This window comes from Maylandia zebra, linkage group LG7, assembly GCF_041146795.1.
Source record: "Maylandia zebra isolate NMK-2024a linkage group LG7, Mzebra_GT3a, whole genome shotgun sequence".
NCBI lineage: Eukaryota > Metazoa > Chordata > Actinopteri > Cichliformes > Cichlidae > Maylandia > Maylandia zebra.
This window is the reverse complement of record NC_135173.1, coordinates 1,808,871-1,826,542: the sequence shown is the minus strand read 5'-3', so window position 1 is coordinate 1,826,542 and position 17,672 is coordinate 1,808,871. Positions and strand designations below refer to the sequence as shown.

The window sequence follows — 17,672 nt, the reverse complement described above, 5'->3', positions numbered from 1 at the left end:
ATACAGTCAATCTGCTTCCTTCTTGCCCACTCCTGAATGTTCAACACCTCAGTGCTGAGTTTCCCACCATCCTCATATAGTCTCCGAGAGTAAACAGCGCATAGACGTAAATAGTAACTCCCTTGCTGTAGTTTAGCTCACTTCCTGTTCACTTGTCCCTGGGCGAGAAGGCACAATGACGAACACCACCCACATTAGCTCCCCTAGCTGGCAGTCAGGCTGACGAGCAGGGTGACACGGGGGTCATTTGTTTCTGTCACGAGCACAGAAATAGTGTCCCAACTCCTCCTGCGGTGGACAAAGCAGGCACACATTCATTGGCCTGCAGCCTGGGCGGGATGTACTCTTGTTGTGATTACCTGCCTCTGCAGAGGAAGGGCTTTCTCTGAGGACCTATGGAAAAATGCTGCCGTCTGCCAAGCGCCATGATTAGCACCCCAGCCAGTTCCTGGGTCAGCTCAGAGGGCAAAAGTGTCTAGACCAGCCAGGGGGATTTCCACAGGCTCGAGCCTGAGCTGTAATTATTACTGCTAACAGCAGAGCCCCGACTCTCGGGGCCCAGTTGCACTTCATGCAGTTGTGCAGAGTTAAACTCCATTCAGTGTGCGGTGGGAGTCAGATCAGACATTGGCTTTACATATGGTTTGAATATTGCATTGTTAATGGCCCCAATTTTTCATTGAGTCGTGTTATTTGATGTGAGCAGATCAAGAGTTGGGCGGTTGGAAGCCAATTTGCTGATAAGTATCGAAAGTTAAATGTAAGAAAACTGTAGCTCTGGAAAAAAACAAACTTGATTGATTGGCGTTGCGTAGCTGTAGGGGGCCTCTTCTGCTCATTTCAGGATCTTCTGCCTTGTTTGCAGTGCTTTTACGCATCATTGTACTTTACAGAGTTGTTGTTGTTGCCAGCAAAAGCACAACCAGTTAATGGTTCGGAACTCTGGCTTATCTCGGCCATCAATGCAACAAAAGCTACAATTATCTACAAAATAAACTCACTTCCTTGATTGTTGGACAAATAATGCATTAAACAGTTCCAGATAAACCTCTGTGTTGCCAGCCCCTGTGGGGAAGGAGAGACTTTCAGGCCACCAGAACTGGAAGAGCAACTCATTGAGCTGCTCAGGAAGTGCTTTGGTTCCAGTGCTTCATAAAATATGAACACCTTATATAAGCAATTATTATTTGAAAAAACACTGTTTCATTCTTCATGAAAAGAGCTGCAAAACATGCCCCTGATGCTTTCTACCTGCCAACAAACTGAGCAATTCTTATATGTCAGCGTTTTTTCTCTCCCGGAGCCTTCTTTATATAGGCTCACATGTTATTTTTGGCTTTTTTTCTGACGTCCGCCTCCTCTCTCTCTGGCCCTTCTCCACGAGGGCCAAGAAAGCCTGGCACTCGCCTGAAGCTCTCAGCCAGTCCTGGGCAGCTGGGATCTGGGGGAGCTCCCTGCAGTTCCGCAGTGTGCTGGCAGCCCCCTTTCTCTTGCCCCCGCTACTTTTAATTCTGCCTTTTTACTCCAAGCCAGGCCCAGAATACAATACAGAGGAGCCCTGTGCTGGGAACAGAGACACACACCCTTAGGCGTGTACACACACATCCACACTTTTATAAACTATTGAAAGAGACAAGACCAAAGGCGTAAAGAGGAGCAGACGCCTCTCAGATGCTGGGCTTGGCTTCGTGTGGCACTCGACACAGACGGCTGCACACAAGATAACTGTTGTTTATTGTTTATGGAGGGACCCTCTGCCACACTCCGCGCTCTCTTCATCTGGAGACTCCTAAAGGCCCCCGGCCAAGAGCCACGGGGGAAAAGCAAACTGGAACTCTGTGTATCTACTGTATGTGTGCAAGTGTGTGACCGTGTGTGCAAAACGATCACACGTATGCAGTTGTGTTCACACGTTCAGCTGGTACGTGCACTTGTTGTATCTGGGACTATTCTTCTGCGACTTCCACGTCGAGTATGTGTTGTTTGTTCAGCGAGGGGTTAAGGAAGCCATGTTCTTCCACTGTGGTATTAGTCACAATAAAGTTATTACAGCAGGCCAGGGTACGCTTCCACTCGGACCTGACAAGTGATGCAATTCTACTATATTATGTAATAGATAAGTAATTGCACAGCCTGATTGAAGTACCTGCGGTTATTGAGCGGCACCTTATCATCATAGTGATATATCGCTAGGTTTCGCTTTCTTACGGTCAACGAGTGCTGCCGTAATTAACTTTTATCCTGGAAAGAAAACGTAAAATATTACGATGTCCGCTCCTCCCAGCCATTGTCCATGTGCTAAGCGATACTTCTCAGTCTGTGCCATGTTGTCAGACCATGAGAAATTCCTCCCTGATGGTGCATGAAAGCACTGTATTATCTTTTCACATTACCAACAATGTATCAAAAAGTCCATATTCGTCTTATAGTTGATATACTTTTTTTGGATGTCCCTCAACCTTTTACCAAAATGTGAAGTTGGTAGGAAAGAGGCTGCAGCTGGACAATTATCAGTCTAATGGCGGTAGAGCATGAATAGCCGGGTAGCCCTGGGCACTGTGAAAAGGTCCTGCTGACGACTGCACCGGCGGGGTCGCAGCCCCTCCGCGAAAGAGAGCGAGAGTAAACAGGCGTAATGGGGAGAGACTAAAAGAGACTTGGACTGTGTTCATGTAAATAATTGCATTCATTGTTCTCTGCCACTGTTGGTTATGGTCACAAGCTGTTTGGTAGGCCCCTGTCTGTCTGGTGCTCACCATGAGCCTGGTGTCAACCCCTACGCCCGCAAGGGGAGCGACTTGTGCCAGGGGTGAGGATGCCAGCTCCCTGACCCAGTGGCCCTGCGTCTGATGTGCCCACGCCAGGAGCAAACAGTCCCTATGCCTGCTCGGAGACTCGGGGCGTGCTGTGCGCATGCTGCTCCGCTGTTAAATAAAGCTGGTTCAAAGAGCACATTCTTGCCCCTAGCGCAGCAGCGAAATAGCAAGCTTTCTTGCTTGTAGTGTCAAAGCACCAGATTGTTTCACTTTATTGCTTTGCCTTTATCTCGGCTGACCCCGCTACAATCTGATTGGATGCACCGTGTTATTAGACTCTGTTGTTTGCTGTGGGAACAGCAGATGGCTTATTTGGACCAGATTACCTGTGCACCTTATCTTAAGTGTAGAATTTGTTCCAAGTGCTGAAGAAAGCTGTTTGTCCACATTGTGTATGTGGTGCAATACAGTTGAGCTTATCTGGACGTTAACACCCACTCATACTGTAAACATCAAATATTTAACCGGTGAAAAACTGTTGTCATCATTATGCATGTTTTATTGACTCTACTGTGGCCATAATTGCTGTTTGAGATTGGCCATTAAAATCTAGCAGTAGATAAGACCGTTACTATGATGACCGCAGCAAAATTTTAAAGTGGAAGCAGACTGTATGAACTGTGAATGGTAGAGCCAAATGCAGACACAAAAGAATGTGGAACAAAACTTGATATTTAACAAAAGCAGAGCCGTTTAATAAGGCAGATTTTTTTTTTTTTTTTTTTTTTTTTTTTTGTGCAAAGTGCAAACAAAAGGCAAGACAAACTGATGAAAACTAACCATTAACCTAAACTGGGAGAACTAAAAAAACAACATGAAGAACCCTGACATGACACGGGGCGACCGTGGCTCAGGGGGTTGGGAATCGCATCTGTAACCGGAAGGTCGCCGGTTCGATCCCTGGGCTCTCTGTCCTGGTCGTTGTGTCCTACCCTACTTGCCTACTGGTGTTGGCCAGAGGGGCCGATGGCGCGATATGGCAGCCTCGCTTCTGTCAGTCTGCCCCAGGGCAGCTGTGGCTACAACTGTAGCTGCCTCCACCAGTGTATGAATGTGAGAGTGAATGAATAGTGGTATTGTAAAGCGCTTTGGGTGCCTTGAAAAGCGCTATATAAATCCAATCCATTATTATTATTATTATTATTATTATTATTATTATTATTATTATTATTATGACCCTGAACATACCTGGACAGGAAACATGGCGAGAAACAACAGACGACCTGCCGACGAATGAAAGAAAACACACAGACTAAATACACACAGGAGGCGATCAAGGGAAGTGGAAACACAAGGGGAAACAGCTGAGGCTAATCTGACATAACGAGACAAAGAAAGCAAACCTGCACGCAGACTTCCAAAATAAAACAGGAAACACCATGGAATGACGTAGACATGATAACACAAGCTGGACAACATGAACAAGAACACAACACAGAACACCTAAGTGAAACGTAACTAGACTTAAGGCAACCAAATGTTGCCTTAAGTCTACATTTGGTTGCCTTAAGTCTACATTTGGTTGCCTTAAGTCTACATTTGGTTGCCTTAAGGCATGTTACTCAACATATGTCAAGGAATAACTTAAGAACTGAAAACGCAAACTGAAAACGCTGGGTCAGAGACCCACGATCGTGACAGGAACACTGTGACAAGTCACTAACAATAATGATTGTTCGGTAGCTATCTGGTCTTTAAGTCTGAAGTTACTCCAAGCTTCAATTTAACAGAGTTAGAAGTTAGCAGGAAGTTAGCTCGCTAGTTACCTAAACATGATATTGCATGTTCTGACTGAGAGATTTCTGAGAAAATTCAAACGTACAGCTCTGCTGTCACTTCCAACATAAATGAAGACAGAAAACTAAACAGCAGTGACGTTTGTAGGGTTACTGAAGTTGGGCTAGCTGCTATATAATGATGTGCTACGTGGTAGCTAGCTACACAGCTATGTTAGCATAACATAAACACAGTGAAGCTGGAGAATGAACGCTAACTTTTTTCCACTCGATAAAAGTTAACGTGAAGGTTCCTGATGGTTAGAGACAAATGTAATCGCATGGCAGGATGCTGTAAACGGACCAAACTGCAATCAGGAGAACAACTGAGATAATCCATCCACAGGACCAAAGATGATCAAAGAGACAAATGTTACAAAACGGGAACGGTAATGTACAAATGTCTTATCTCTGAAGTAGAGAACAAAAACAAGCACAGCCCAAAACAGCATCACACACAACCTGTAAGGATAGAACCTCAATCATGACTGTGGGGCTCCGGTAACAGCAACGGTGCCAGCGGTGAAGTGGAACGCACGAGCTGTGCTCGGCAATGGAAGGCAGATGCTCCCAGGCTCCTTCTTACCATCTACAATCACAATCATTTCTCCATCCGCTGATAGGTTTAAGAGAATTTGAAAAAGGGGCCTCCCTCACAAGGGTGACGTCTGACTTTACTATATGGAAAATGTCTGAGAATAAATGCAGACCTCTGTAACCAAGTGGAATTGGATCAAATCTGCCCCAGGCCACTGCGTTTGATCTGCAGCCCTCTTCGGTACAGCAACCCACATTTTAGTGAACAGCACATCAGGAAGTTATGGTATTTGGTCATGTATTAATCTGACATCACAGAGGGGGAAAACAATTTTCATATGTTGCCTGACATTATGAAAATGTAAGGTCTTGAATTCGTTCATTTATTCTCATCTTGTCTTTGTTACTGCTTGTTGGGGGGTTTTTTTTTATTTAACATCCTGCAAAACCGGTAACCAGGTTGGTATAATGGGTTTGTTTCTTTTAGTTTGATATTGTGTACATTATGCTGTTGAGTACTTGCATCTGTGGTACATTCCTGCACAGCCAACAGAATTTCTAACCCACCAGCTGAAGTACAACACAATGCTTGGATTAAATCGAGCTTTTTATATGCCTCTTGACATCATCCTGTTGCAAATAGCATGTCCTTCATATGTGTTACAAGAATAATTGTAGGTGGGGAATGTTTTATCAAGTTGACTGAGGTCAATCACTACACCACAATGAAGCAGAGATCAAAGACAAGAGGGAACAAAAACTCTATAGACCTACAGGTAGTTTAGCAGTTAAACTGGAAATATGAAACACTCACCCACGCACATTCAGTTTCCCAGCTAGTGTGGGATGATCCCTAAAGATGTGAAACTCAAACTGTTTTGTGTGTTGGTTTTGATCATGTGTTTGACATCAGATGATGGATAGGTGTTAAACGCTATGAATCACAGAGGAAAAGTTCTTTTATTTAGCAGATATACTTGCAGGTTGTGATTTTAAAGGTCGATAAAATAAATAATGCAACAAAGTAATGTTGCTGTTTATACGGCCAATTGCTCTAAAATGTGTCTCGAAAGAAAAGATGCTATTCAAATATCTCAGCAGCTAAGCAGTTGATAGATGTCTGAGATGGTTTTATCGTTGCATGCTATTAATTCTGTGCTTGCATCAGCCATTCCACAAACTCACATGAAAGTGTGACCCACTGCTCTGCTGTGGAAATGGCATCAGAAAAAATCGAACAAAATAAAAACAGATGGAAAGAGAAATGACTACAAGTGAGCGAGAGCATGCATACTCGCACCAAATACAGTGGCTTGCAAAAGTATTCGGCCCCTTGAACTTTTCCACATTTTGTCACATTACAGCCACAAACATGAATCAATTTTATTGTAATTCCAGGAAAGACCAACACAAAGTGGTGCACACGTGAGAAGTGGAACGAAAATCATACATGATTCCAAACATTTTTTTACAAATAAATAACTGCAAAGTGGGGTGTGTGTAATTATTCAGCCCCCTGAGTCGATACTGTGTAGAACCACCTTTTGCTGCAATTCCAGCTGCCAGTCTTTTAGGGTCTGTCTCTACCAGCTTTGCACATCTACAGACTGAAATCTTTGCCCATTCTTCTTTGAAACAGCTCCAGCTCAGTCAGATTAGATGCACAGCATTTGTGAACAGCAGTTTTCAGATGTTGCCACAGATTCTCGATTGGATTTAGATCTGGACTTTGACTGGGCCAGTCTAACACATGGATATGTTTTGTTTTAAACCATCCCATTGTTGCCCTGGCTTTATGTTTAGGGTCGTTGTCCTGCTGGAAGGTGAAGCTCCGCCCCAGTCTCAAGTCTTTTGCAGACTCCAAGAGGTTTTCTTCCAAGATTGTCCTGTATTTGGCTCCATCCATCTCCCCATCAACTCTGACCAGCTTCCCTGTCCCTGCTGAAGAGAAGCACCCCAGAGCATGATGCTGCCACCACCATATCTGACAGTGGGGATGGTTCAGAGTGATGTGCAGTGTTAGTTTTCTGCCACACATAGCGTTTTGCATTTTGGTCTCATCTGACCAGAGCAGCTTCTTGCGCATGTTTGCTGTGTCCCCCACATGGCTTGTGGCAAACTGCAAACAGGACTTCTTATGGTTTTCTGTTAACAATGGCTTTCTTCTTGCCACTCTTCCATAAAGGCCAACTTTGTGCAGTGCACGACTAATAGTTGTCCTGTGGACAGATTCCCCCACCTGAGCTGTAGATCTCTGCAGCTCGTCCAGAGTCACCATGGGCCTCTTGGCTGCATTTCTGATCAGCGCTGTCCTTGTTGGGCCTGAGTTTAGGTGGACGGCCTTGTCTTGGTAGGTTTACAGTTGTGCCATACTCCTTCCATTTCTGAATGATGGCTTGAACAGAGCTCCGTGGGATGTTCAAGGTTTGGGAAATCTTTTTGTAGCCTAAGCCTGCTTTAAATGTCTCAATAACTTTATCCCTGACCTGTCTGGTGTGTTCTTTGGACTTCATGGTGTTGCTGCTCCCAATATTCTCTTAGACAACCTCTGAGGCCGTCACAGAGCAGCTGTATTTGTACTGACATTAGATTACACACAGGTGCACTCTGTTTAGTCATTAGCACTCATCAGGCAACGTCTATGGGCAACTGACTGCACTCAGACCAAAGGGGGCTGAATAATTACGCACACCCCACTTTGCAGTTATGGATTTGTAAAAATGTTTGGAATCATGATTAATTTCGTTCCACTTCTCACGTGTGCACCACTTTGTGTTGGTCTTTCACCTGGAATTCCAATAAAATTGATTAATGTTTGTGGCTGTAATGTGACAAAATGTGGGAAAGTTCAAGGGGGCCGAATACTTTTTGTACAATCTCCTAAATTTATGATAGCAAGAGTTTTTTTTCGGTTTTTTGTACATGGCTGTAGATCTTCAAAGGATTACATTCAATTCACTTCACTTTTATTTACACAGCGCCAAATCACAGCAGCAGTCGCCTCAAGGTGCTTTATACTGTAAGGTAGACCCTACAACAATACATACAGAGAAAAACCCAATAATCATATGAGCCCCTATGAGCAGCACTTTGGTGACAGTGGGAAGGAAAAACTCCCTTTTAACAGGAAGAAACCTCTAGCAGAACCAGGCTCAGGGAGGGGCGGGGCCATCTGCTGTGATTGGTTGGGGTGAGAGAAGGAAGACGGGATGAAGACATGCTGTGGAAGAGAGACAGAGGTTAATTTCTGGACGACTGGATTTAGTGAGAATCAGTGCTGATGTGCACTTGTTTTTGTAAAGTCAAAGATAATTAGTAAAGCTCTACAAAGAGCACAAAGATCCAAGTTAAACGCCTGCTCCCACTAAAACAATCGTGTATGTAAACCTCTCGAGCATCAGAGTGCCCACAGTTGCATTAGTGAGTAATCTTACATCTGATGTAACACCACATGGATGTAGACAACAAACTGTGTCCTTGAGCAAAGGGAAGGGCACCATGAGTAGATAACCCACATTTCTATACCGGTCCACTTGATTGTCATAGTTTCTTAGATTTTTTTTTTTTTTTTTTAATACTTTATACCGTCCTTAAAAATCTGAGAATCTATTTCGGTGCAGATTGCAGCACATGTTCCCAGTGCTGTGCTTTTCTTTATTTCCTTCCTCATTGTGTGTAATCTTGTAGCTCCCTTTCACATCTGTTTGCTCCCTTCAACTTGAACCAGAAAATCAATCTGCCATACGTGTTGTCAAACAGTGATGTCGACGCTGGTCTACCCATCCATGGGGCCAGACGTGGCTGACTCGAGATCTGGTCTGAAATGTTTAAAATTAGTTGGCGCAGGCCGCTCGCAAACCCGCAGCTTTATACACGCATATAAGCATGCATATACACTCATACCCCCTCTTTCCAAGTTAAATTAAAGTCAGATCACTATTAATATGCTTTTCTGTAAATGCAGCTTGACTTCTTCAGCCAGCCTGTTCGCATCCCTCAGTGTGAGACTCATTCAGAAGCCATGTTTTGCTCACCCTATGCCACTCACTAATTGACGAATGCATTCGATGTGAGGTGTGGTGGATGGAGATCGGGATGCATGGCAATCATATGTGACTAAGCCCACTAAGAGTCTGATGTGGGAACCATTAGCGCACAGCATCAGTAGAAGCATGGAGGCACACGTGGAGTGTGCAGCTTGAACAAATAAGGCCCTCTGTGTTTTGGAGTGAATAACCCTGCTGCCTTATTACCAGTTTGAAGTGTGGTTTGCTGGCGATGACATCAATGACAAACAGAGCGCTCTGGTTTCCTCCTAAGGGATGGAAACTACTGCTTTGAACTTAAACAACTTCTCCATTCATTCCTTATGGGATGGAGTCCTGCGTGATCTGTGCAAAGGCTCGGATTCTCCAGTAAAATGTGACTTATTTTAATATTAAGCTGTTTTACACATTGCCATGAGACTGCCAGAGATTAAATTTAGCTGTTACATTACAATGATGCTTCAAGGAGAATGTTAACATTTTAAGAAAATGGTAAACAAGTTGAGTCAGACTGATTAGACACATTTTGTCCTAATTTCCAATGGAGCTAAGAATGAGTTTGCACCCTTAGGGCCCTTAGACTGCAACTGGGGGCTGTAATGTGCAATTTCAAGGGGTAAGGTCATATTGGTGCAACTACAAAATAAACATACAGTGGTGTGAAAAAGTGTCTGCCCCCTTCCTGATTTATTATTTTGTATGTTTGTCACACTTTAATGTTTCAGATCAGCAAATGAATTAAAATATTAGACAAAGATACCACAGTAAACACAAAATGCGGTTTAGAAATAAATGTGTTTATTATTAAGGGGGAAAAATCCAATCATACAATGCCCTGTGTGGAAAAATTACACTCCCCTGCTATAACATAAGTTACTGTGGTGTATCCCATCTTTGGAAAACCGAGTTCACTTTCTCTAGCCACACCCACACTTATTCTCAATTAAGAAATCACTTAAATAGGACCTGCCTGACAAAGTGGAGTCGACCAAAAGATCCTGAAAAGCAAGACATCGTGCCGCAATCCGAGGAAATTCAGGAACAAATGACAAATGACAAAAGGTTATAAAGTCATTCCTAAAGCTGTGGGGTTTCCAACGAACCACAGTTGGAGCCACCGTGCACAAATGCCAAAAACATGGCACGGTGGTGAACCTTCCCAGGAGTGGCTCCTCATCAATGACCCACCAAAAAGGCCACTAAAGACCCAGAACAGCATCCAAAGCACTGCAGGAACATAAGATAATATTAATAAACACAAAACACTGAGTCATCAGACTCGGGACCATGACAGATCCACAAGACGTTTGGGGAAATACTCTGTGGACTGGCGAGACAAAAGGTGAACTTTTTCTAAGGTGTGTGTTACATCTGGCATGAAGTTAAACAGTAAAACGTGGTGGTGGTACTGTGATGGTCTGGTGGCGGTTTTACTGCCTCAGGACCTGGAAGACTTGCTGTGGTAAATGGAACCTGCTGTCTACCAAAACATCCTGAGGAGAGTGTCTGGCCAAAATGAAGCATTGGTCAAAGGCCTGGCCTGAATCCTGTTGAGATGCTGTGGCATGACCTTTAAAAGGTCGTCTATTCCCGAAAACCCTCCAACACGGCTGAATTACAACAATTCTGCAGAGATGAGTGGGCCAAAGTTCCTCCAAAGCTCTGTGAAAAAATTGTTATTGCAGGTCATCGCTATCGATTGGTTACAGTTGTTGAAGCGAAGGGTGGCCAAACCAGTTATTAGGTTTAGGGGCCAATCACTTTTTCACACAGGGCCAAAATATGAAATCAGGAAGGGAATTATTTTTCACAGCGCTGTGTTTATAAAAAGAAATTAGTAGTTCTGGTCTGACTGCATTATAAAAAAGCATCTTTCAACTATTGTCTCCACAATATTTACATGATAAGTATCCTTTGTAGAATGCTAACACTGTTAACCTGATATGCTTGATTTAACCCTAAACTGTAGCTGACATGTTGAGTCCATTGTTCTTCTTCCAACATCAGTCCCTTGATGGTGAAGCAGGGCTGCAAAATGTCCCGGCACCCTCTGTCATCCATCACAGCTCTGTTGGCCATCAATGTAAAATGACATTGAAAAACACACTTGGCTTGTACTTGTCACTCCGCATAGTTACAAAGCTAAAGCATCGCTGCTTTATTTTTGTATAAAACATCCTTCTGTGTTTGCTCTTGCCGTAATATTAGCACTTTTTCTTTTTTGTTGAGCAGAGATGGCACCATCTGATGTCAGCTGATGCTTTTGACAGTGATCTGCCCTTTATAACAACGACAAACAACTTTCTAAGCAATTCTTGAGAAATACACTTAGATGAGAAGACAAGTGTGAGGTCAGTCATTTCAAAGCTGTTATTGTGTGTGTGTGTGTGTGTGTGTGTGTGTGTGTGTGTGTGTGTGTGTGTGTGTGTGTGTGTGTGTGTGTGTGTGTGTGTGTGTGTGTGTGTGTGTGTGTGTGGCAGTGCTGGCCCTGCAGTGGGCCGGCGACCTGTCCAGGTTGTACCCTGCCTTTCACCATATGGCAGCTGGGATAGGCTTCAGCCCACGCACCCCACACCCTGTGCCACTCCTGAAATGGATAAGTGGAAGAAAATAGAAAAATTGATGAATGGTATTAAAAATAAAGCCCTTCCTTAAAGGGCTTAGTCATATAGTGTGGGTCCACTGCTACATTGAGCAGTCGTATGTAACCTGCTTGAGTGTTCAGGCTGCTGAGTACCCTCTTCTGCTTCGTCAGCCTCACACAAGAGTTTATCAAGTGAACTGTGCGAAGGCATGACGGTGGACGACTTTGGAAGCGAGTGCTTACTGTACGTGGAGATGCAGTATGTGTGTATTAATGTGTCAGGATCCCAGTGCGCGTGTTTGTGTTTGCGTGTCATATGCGTTTGAGCTCTGATGCGCATGCATATGTTGTCTCGCTCGGGGACTTTGTCCTCTGATAGGTGTGCCAGCCAGTCAGCTGAGAGAGAGGGAGCGGAAAACAAGATCTGAAGCAAGCCGTGGTGTTAGAACTGGGACAAAGCCGAAAGAAAACAAGGGTTAGCCGCAGGGAATTGGAGATAAGAGCAAATGTGAAAAAAATGTGGCGCCGGAGGGCAGTTTGTAACTTTGAACCTTGTTCCAGATGTTTGTAGATTGCAAATATTAAGAATGTAACATAGCAAGCACAAGTAGGATAAGAGTACAGGTGCTTTACAGCCAAGTAATTTATAATTTCTTTAACTTGAATAACTACTACGCTAATTTGTGTCTTGGTTATCCAGCTGAGTAAAGTGTAACTTTCTAATAAAATCATTGTTTTCTGTAAAATTGTATCGTAGATGATGATGTCAGTTTGAAGAGATTTTGATAAGTGGAAACCTTGATGATCATATGTGGTAACATTTAACTGCACATGTAAGAATGAAAATGACATTCTCACTGTTAGCTGACTGTTGGAGCAAACAGAAGACTTGCTGTCATGCATGCTGTTGACAAGAAATGATGCCTAATGACGTCATTAGGTAAAGGACAAACAGTAATGGCACTGACCGACCCAAGCACTCTTTGAACTCCAAATGAATTGCAGGTCTTGCAGCAGCTGTTCAGGATGACCTTACCCCACAAAAATCAATCAGCACAAATATACTGGGAAGGCTTTGGTGTAATGGGAAAGTATGTGTATGCGTGTGTGTTGGTTTCGTTGTCCACCAGTTTGTTTGTTGTCTGGTCCAGCGGGTGATGGATGTTGCAGAAAAACAGGAATCTTCCCAGAAAGTCTTTTGATGTTTTGACACATTATCACAGTTCGCCACGGTCCTTCCATCCCTTTCAAAGATCTTTTTTCCACTGACCCATGTTCAATAGATTGGACTACTGGACTTGAACCAATGGAAAACTCTTCCATGAGCCAGTCAAACACACATTGCAAGTGTCAAGGTGTTCTATTCAGTGATTGAAAGATGCCATTGCACTTATTAACCTTCCTGTCCAGTCCAAGCCTCGTACAGGACAATAGGCGAATAAATCATGTGGTTTAATAAGCATCAGGCACATACAGTACAGCCCACTGCTTGTTTGCCAGGGTTTTCCTGCCATTTGGGTACTGGATCAGACACGTTGCCTTTCAGTCTGACTGATTCGGGTTGCCACCACAGTAGGCGACGCTTTGTCCAGTAGCGTCACTACATTGTCTGTGTTTTATTTTTATTTCTTTTTGTTCCCGTCACACATTATGTGTCATGTTGTTGGGGAGTACCTATTGCTCTTGCACATGCAAACGTGGGCTGTGGTAAGTGTCGGTTATCTCATTCTGGAAAAGCAGTGCCCTTGTTGCTTCATATAGCCGAGCTCTAGTGACCGGCTATTGATAAGGCTAATGTCTCCCGATAGCTACCAAGCTTTCAAGTCCCGGCACAAAACCGCCGGCTCCCTTTTATGTTGTTTTCCCAAGCCAAGGACAGACAGGCCTGCCTACAGGATCGAGCTGGCTAATCAGTAATCACTAACTTGCTGAGCCCAGCAGTCCCTTTCTTTTCATCCCTTCTTCTTTATCATCTTCCTCCTTTGCTTCTTCCTTTTCCCTAAATTTACTATTCTTCTGTTTATCTTTATTTTTCATTCTCAATTCATTTCATTTCATTTTCAATCTCTAAACTTTTAATGATGCTGATTTGTTTTCTTACTTATGTTAGTTCTTTATGCTTTTTACTTTCTCTCAGGCCCCTCCCTTCTTGTGAGTTCCTCCTTTGCTCGTCTTCGTTTACTTTTTTTATGCCCCACCGCAGAGCAAATGCCGCCTCTTTAGCCTGCTGATGAATCAGGATACAGAAGGAGGATCAAGAGGTCTGTGGGCCATAACTGTGCCACAGACATATGGCATGATATTAAAACATTAGTACCACTATATGACTTTATTTAGGACTTGCCAAAGAAAATTGATTAGGTGACAGAGATGGAACAAAAGAAGAATCCTCTTCAGCCACCCTGACTGAGCTTCTGCTTTTAGAGCCAACAGACACAGTTGCTCTCCAAACTTGTTGAGAAGCGATTTGGCTGTTTGGCCTCTTGCTCCAAGACACTCCCACCTCTGTCTGTTTTCTGCAGTCCTTCTGTCTTTAGCGTTATTCCAAATTCTGGCTAATCCTCACCTGCAAGCATACAACAACATTTTTTAATTGTTAGCATTTAAATGTTTGTGAGATTTGTAGCAGCGTAAGCAGAATCACTTCTTGTTCAGTAGCATGCTGTCCACTTTCGCTTACATTTGTAGACCTTGACTGAGACAAACGAATAAAATACAGTGTAATTAAATGCTGTCGCCTTTATGAATAACCAATAAGTAATGTTGACAACCGAACATGATACCTGAACAATTTTACTTTCAAAATTTGTTCCTTGACAGGTTCAAGTTGTTACATCACAAAAATTGTACCATAGTAATAATAATACTATAGAAGCATGACCTGAGAGATCAGAACACTGTTGTGTGTTATTGAGTCATCGGTTTAATAATAATAAATATGGATTGCATTTACATAGTGCTTTTCGGGACCCCTCAAAGCGCTTTACAATGCCACTATTCATTCACTCTCACATTCACACACTGGTGGAGGCAGCTACAGTTGTAGCCACAGCTGCCCTGGGGCAGACTGACAGAGGCGAGGCTGCCATATCGCGCCATCGGCCCCTCTGGCCAACACCAGTAGGTGACTGTCTGAGCCGTGGCTCGAACCGGCAACCTTCCGATTACAAGATGAACACCCAAAACCCAACTCTTGAGCCACGAGCGCCAATGTTAAGGCATGAACAAGAAGCATTCAGAGTGCCTTCTGTGATGTAATATATACAATATCGCGTGTATTCAGTACAGAATGGCATTACAGTGTGTATGTAAATCCCTACAGTCAGCCATTTATAACTTCTCTTTTTTCCCCCGACAGAAGAAAACTCTGAGAGATTTTTCCTGGATATTATGGAATCGGGGCTTCTAGTTGTCTTTCTCGCTCTTTAGTGTTCAAATTCCTGCAACATGAATATTAAAAAAAGTATTTCTTCAAATGCGTCTCTTGTTCTTTATAGGTCAGCGTTACATAACCGAGCATCTCTCTTCTGATTAAACTTCTGCGTTCTCATTTGAATTTGTGAGGTTGCTGTTTGCAGTGAGTATTAGAGAGAACAGTATTTTGTTATCATTTATATTGTAGTATTACCAAGTTGATGCTAAATAGTAACCACATTACTTTATACATTGTAGCTTAGTGGATATGGAAAATAATGATTTTCAGCAGCAAAGCATATGGACATTATCTGCAATATTATCCATTGTCAGTCATTTTAAATTAACACTTCAGTAGCTCGTGTGTGCTTTGATTAACTTGATGTTAGAGAAGCTGTGACACCGTGACTGAGGTGGGTGGTCATTGTTCAATTCCATTCAGCTTTATTCATACAGCGCCAAATCACAGCAACAGTCGCCTCAAGGCGCTTTATATTGTACAGTAGACCCTACAATAATAGATACAGAGAAAAACCCAACAATCATGTGACCCCCTATGAGCAGCACTTTGGCGACAGTGGGAAGAAAAAACTCCCTTTTAACAGGAAGAAACCTCCGGCAGAACCAGGCTCAGGGAGGGGCGGGGCCATCTGCTGTGATTGGTTGGGGTGAGAGATTGTTCTTCACAGGCTTGTCTTGTAATTGGAAGGTCGCCGGTTCGATCCCCTGTTCTGTCTGTCCTGGTCGTTGTGTCCTTGGGCGAGACACTTCACCTACCGCCTACTGGTGTTGGCCAGAGGGGCCGATGGCGCGATATGACAGCCTCGCCTCTGTCAGTCTGCCCCAGGGCAGCTGTGGCTACACCTGTAGCTGCCTCCACCAGTGTGTGAATGTGAGAGTGAATGAATAGTGGAATTGTGAAGCGCTTTGAGGGGTCTCGAAAAACGCTATAAATGCAATCCATTATTATTATTATCATTATTTCCCAACACTGCAGAAAACAGTATGAAAACTTAAAATTATTTACAAAATTGTATTTTCCACAAAACTAAAAACATATCAGCTATTTGCTGTTAGACAGGAGTGACTTTATGGCATGATGTCTATCTCTCCAACAGTGATGCTTTGCACGCTGACCTCCGCTGCTAATCCACAAACTAGTTCACCAGCTGGTCCAAATGCATTGTAAGTAGAGGAAATGACCTCAGAGGAGAGGAAAGCGTTATCATTTCTGTCCAGGACATCCTCAATACAGCAATGTCACCCAGCAGCATGGCTGGGAGATAAAGGCCTGCAGAGGAGACTAGACTTCTATTTTTCATTAATTTACTTTTTTCTTTCCAGTGTAGTTTAGTGTCAGTGGGCCTTCCTTATTTCTGTTTTTATTATTTAAAAATATTTGCTTTTATTTTAGATTTTATTATCCTGAATATTATTTTTTTCTAATAATATATTACTGGTATTCACGGGCAAGATTTCCCTCTTTACTTTCTTGCAAAGACGCCATCAATTCATCCTATGTGAGATCAACTTTACATAGACTAAAACTGAAGAGCACTTTGTCTATATTTGAAATATTTTTGAATATTTAAAATACTTCATCTACATTCCAAACAACATTCTTTTGTTTTATTTTTTATTTTTTTCTTTCTCCACACTTTCTCCTGTGAGATTTCCATCAGTAATGGGGGACATCTAAAAGCTGACGTGTACCGTAAACCTACACATATGGATCAGTATTTAAGGTTTGACTCTCATCATCCACTGGAGCACAAACTGGGCGTCATCAGGACGCTACAACACAGAGCGAACACCATCCCCACTGACACAGCAGCCAGGGAAGCAGAAGAACATCAAGAAGGCCCTGAGTAAATGTGGTTATCCCCACAAAGCTGGGAAGGCTCCTAAAGAAAGCTCCAGCCGATCCAGGAGAGAAGAACAACCGCTGCCTAAGTGAAAACCTGTAGTGATCCCGTACGTGTCAGGAGTATCGGAGCAGCTGAGACGCATTTTTTCTAAACATCAGGTCTCTGTGGCTTTTAAACCCCAAAACACGCTGCGGCAAAAACTGGTCCAGCCCAAGGATCGGGTCCCCCGACACAAACAGAGTAACATAGTGTACGCTGTTAAGTGCAGGAGGATTGCCAGGATTTATACATCGAGGAAACCAAACAACCTCTGGCTACAACACAGAAGAGCCACCTGCAGTCTATTTACACCTACAGGCCAGTGGACTCTTTCAATGATGCTGATGTAACATCCTGGACAGGGAGGAACGCTGGTTTGAGGGCGGAGTCAAGGTGGCCATTTACGTGAAAAGGGAAAGACCGTCTCTCAATCGAGGAGGGGCCTAAGGGTACATCTGTCACCATCTTACAATGCTGTGATTGCAGCCATTCCCCAACTCTCTGTGAATGGGACTCATGGTTATTGATCAGTGGTTATTGATCAGTGGTCATGAGAATTTGCATAATTAAGATTAAGGAACTGACCTCACAGC

The 17,672-nt window shown here is 43.4% G+C and overlaps 1 protein-coding gene across 1 annotated transcript in view; it reads left to right on the top strand.

Annotated features, from left to right (window-relative positions):
- ccnd2a (cyclin D2, a) overlaps positions 1-17,672 on the top strand; it is a 161,859-nt gene that overhangs the window by 69,011 nt on the left and 75,176 nt on the right. The gene's annotated exons all lie outside the window — the stretch shown is intronic.